Below are 5,000 nucleotides of genomic sequence, written 5' to 3' on the forward strand. Positions count from 1 at the left end.
AACATACATACGCACATACATATATATATATATATATATATATATATATATACATACATATATACGACGGGGCTTCTTTCAGTTTCCGTCTACCAAATCCACTCACAAGGCTTTGGTCGGCCCGAGGCTATAGTAGAAGACACTTGCCCAAGGTGCCACGCAGTGGGAATGAACCCGGAACCATGTGGTTGGTAAGCAAGCTACTTACCACACAGCCATTAGCATTTTTGCCCAGTTTAATACAAATCTTTATTATCGCATAGCGAGCTCATGTCAATCAATAAACAGATTTTATTGTTTTCGCCTTTCACAGTTGCTGTTGTTGGCACTCCGTCGCTTACGACGTCGAGGGTTCCAGTTGATCCGATCAACGGAACAGCCTGCTCGTGAAATTAACGTGCAAGTGGCTGAGCACTCCACAGACACGTGTACTCTTAACGTAGTTCTCGGGGGATATTCAGCGTGTGACACTGAGTGTGACAAGGCTGACCCCTTTGAATTACAGGCACAACAGAAACAGGAAGTAAGAGAGAGAGAAAGTTGTGGTGGAAGAGTACAGCAGGGTTCGCCACCACCATCCCCCTGCCGGAGCCTCGTGGAGCTTTTTTAGGTGTTTTCGCTCAATAAACACTCACAACGCCCGGTCTGAGAATCGAAACCGCGATCCTATGACCGCGAGTCCGCTGCCCTAACCACTGGGCCATTGCGCCTCCACTCTTTCACAGTAATGTCTGGTTTATTGACATTGATGGTTCAGCCTGTATGCACTGGAAAGCCCCAAAGAATCGTTACACTTTCTTCCTCGGTTATAGCCTCAGGATGGTGCTCGTACTATTTTCCAGCAACTTTAGATTTTATAATGCCGACATATTATCCTGTGCAAATATTGGCCAACTCTGTCATGTCTAGATTTATACTCTAATGGTGCTAAAACTTTACACACAGAGATAAGGTGTTCACTGTTTCAATCTCATCCTGGCAGTATCAGTAATGTATTGCCATCAAAGTGACACTGGGGTACAAATTTACAAAGCCCAGTATACCCATCATGACTACCCGTCTGATAAAGGTACATCAGACACATGAATCACAACCATATATGCGTAACTTGGTGATCTCATTGTCAAGATAACCAGCGCATGACCTTGCAGGTGGGACCCAGCCCATCCCACTCAAAAGTTCCCTGTATAAGGGTTGTTTAAGGATGTTGAAAGAGACACCCCCATGTTTCCTATTTCTTTATTGCCCACAAGGGGCTAAACATAGAGGGGACAAACAAGGACAGACAAACGGATTAAGTCGATTATATCGATCCCAGTGCGTAACTGGTTCTTATTTAATCGACCCCGGAAGGATGAAAGGCAAAGTAGACCTCGGCGGAATTTGAACTCAGAACGTAACGGCAGAAGAAATACCGCGAAGCATTTCGCCTGGTGTGCTAACGTTTCTGCCAGCTCGCCGCCATATGTTGTTCCAAAGGTAAATTATCCAAACTCCAAAGAATTCCTCTCAACACATATAGCTATGATGCTCCCCAACTACTTCTGCTCGTGATCAGAGATGCACATATCGTCCACCATTATAGGACATGCTCAACTGGTTAATGTCAAGCAACTGACAAGCAAATCTGTGGTACTGAGCGGAATGTTTGCTGTATTTTCCCATCTTTTATACGAAGAGAAAACAATGTATATGACAAGACTTCCCATCAGTTAAGATCAAAAGCCGTGAAGAACCACTGCCTGGTACTGCATCCGGGCATTTATTATTATTATTATTTTATGTTTGACTTTTGCTTTGCATTTGTACAAGTTGGCTCCAAGTCTCACCCAGAGACCTCAAAAGACAACAAGTTAGAAGTTCATGTAGGTGTTATGCCTAGGGTACCATATATTTCGATTTGTACATAGTGTTGTTCTAGAGAATGTTTAAGAAACCATAAGAAAATCATGTGTTTGTTTTAAAATTTGAGATCACACAGACAGTATTTTACGTAGGATATGGGCAGTTCCCATGAGCACTATCTTTTGAACTTCAGCCATTTTGGGGTTTCCTGGTATCTGAGCTAGGTAGTAATCAGCCCGTTTCGCTGTCATTCCCAGAGCACCTATGGCAACAGGTATTGTTTTAGTCTTTAGGTTCCACATTTTGCTAATTTCTATTTCAAGATCTTATTATTATTATTATTATTATTATTATTATTAGTAGTAGTAGTAGTAGTAGTAGTAGTAGTAGTAGTAGTAGTAGTAGTAGTAGCATTTACGCTGTTGTTGTCGACTGTTTACCAAAAGCGGTATCTGCGTAAAAGAGTAAAAGAAACCCGCTATTTTCTCCTTCGTTTCGGTAGTGCTAGGGTGAATGGTTTTGGTTTTCCCTCCCTTTTCTGGCTCTTGTTGATAATGACGACGACGACCACGACGGCGGTGACGATGACAATGATGATGATGATGATGATGATGATGATGATGATGATGAGAAGGTGGTGCACAAGGAGGAGGAGGAGGAGGAGGAGGAGGAGGAAAATGGCGAGTGTGGGAGCAATACACGTTCACATTTGTTACCGCGCCGAGATTTTCTTTTCTTTGTGTGTGTGTGTGTGTGTTGTAACATCTCTCATCTCTCGCTGATAAGTAGGTAAGACTTGAAATTACATGTGTACGGATGTATGTATGTGTGTGTATATACATACATACATACATATATATATATATATATATGTATATATATATATATATATATATATATATATATATATATATATATATATATATATATATATATATATATATATATTTATGCATATCTATGTGTTTCTCTTCGTATACATCCGAATATATGTGTGTGTGTGTATGTATGTATGTATGTATGTATGTATGTATGTATGTATGAATATACATATATATATTTACGCGTGTTTGTATATGCATGTATATAATACTTCAAAAATATCAACATATATCAGCATATATATATATATATATATATATATATATATATATATATATTATGTAACTAAATGTGTACACACGCATATATTTGTATGTGTATATATATATATATATATATATATATATATATATATAAAGATATGAATATATATGTATATTAACACGCACACACCCACACACATATATATACGCATGTGTGCTTGTATGCATGTATACATGTATGTGTGTATGCATGTACACGCACACACACACACACACACACACACACACGTGTATCAATATTCGAACGCAAGTAATTTTATTTCTCTTTCTCTTCCATTTTTTTTCGCTTCATCTTCCTTCAGATGTTCTTATCTCCGCCATTTTCCAAAAATACCTTCTGCCTTTTTTTTTCCTTTTCATACTTCGACGCCATGTTGATTTCAGGATTTTTTCGGAGCCGGGTGGTGGTGATGTGGGCCTTCTTTTATACAAACTAGAATTCTTGGGGAATAATTTTTTTTTTTTTTTTTTTTTGTAGTTCGAGATTTCTTAGCAGGGATTTTGTTCAATTATTTGGTAGTGGGGCAGGGGATAAGAGGTTATTTTTTAAAAGGGGTTTCTGTTTGAAGTCGTATTGTTTTGGGGATTTGTGTGTGCGAGTGTAAAAGAAAGAAAAAAATTTTTTTCACTGTTATTTTATAAATACGATGTTTGGTTGTACATGTGGATTTTAGTTGCATTGGATGTGCAACGTTATGCATAAAATAGGTGCACAGCTTGACACGTCTGCCGCTCACACGATGAATAATTTAGTTAGCTTGGTGATTGTGCAGCTGCTGTTTCTAACATTGGCTAAATTGGATGGAGAGAGAGGAGAAAGAGGGAGAGAAAGAGAGAGAGAGACGGGTGGCAGAGGTAGAAAGAGAGGGGAGACAAGAGGGAGAAAGGGAGAGAAAAGATCTAAGAGACAGACAGGTGGAATAGATAGATAGATAGATAGATAGAAGAACAGATTGATAGATGCAAGTGTGAGAGAGACAGAGAAAGAGAGAAAAAAAGGGGGAAATATGGATACATATATAGAAAGACATAAATACAGACTGACCGATAGAATCACGCACAGACAGACATATACATACATGCATACACACACACACACACACACACACACACACACACACACATACATACATACATACATACATACATGTGTGTATATATATAAGCTGGCTCTCCGTTGGCTACGACGATGCCTGTTCCAGTTGATCTGATCAACAGAACAGCCTGCTCATGAAATTAACGTGCAAGTGGCTGAGTACTCCACAGACACGCGTACCCTTAATATAGTTCTCGTGGAGATTCAGCGTGACACAGAATATGACAAGGCTGACCCCTTTTTGAATTACGGGTACAGTTCATTTTTGTCAGCTGAGTGGACTGGAGCAACGTGAAATAAAGTGTCTTGCTCAAGGACACAACGCGCTGCCGGAGATCGAACACACGCCCATGCGATCGTGAGACGAATACCCTTGATGTACTCGCTGTCTAGCGATCGTGGTTCCAATTCTGCGAGTTGGCCGCAGCATGGCGGCAGTCTGAAACAGGTAAAAATTAAATGATGAAATATATATATATATATATATATTCACCGTTTCGGTTTCCTGTCTTGTTTTCCGTCCGCCACTACCCTCCACGAAAATAATTTAATTTGTGTTCGTGGGAAGAACCATTTCAACGATGCGTACTGCCTTAATTCTTCGAAACGCCGGTGTTTTAATGGTGGCAGCTGATGAAGGAGATGTTTCTATGTGGCTTGCTTGTTTGTTGTACCTTGTTTATCATTTTGTCCATGTTCTTATGCCACGTCATGTACCCAGTTATGTATCTATATGTACATGTGGATGAAGGTATGTACATACATGTACATATATATGCATATACTCATATATTGTTTATATATATATATATATATATATATATATATATATATATATATATATATATATATATATATACACACACACGATGTTTGATCAATAAATATCCGGGCTGTTGCCATAGTGACGAAAC

This window comes from Octopus bimaculoides, chromosome 30, assembly GCF_046866305.1.
Source record: "Octopus bimaculoides isolate indiv1 chromosome 30, ASM4686630v1, whole genome shotgun sequence".
In the NCBI taxonomy this organism is placed as follows: Eukaryota; Metazoa; Mollusca; class Cephalopoda; order Octopoda; family Octopodidae; genus Octopus; species Octopus bimaculoides.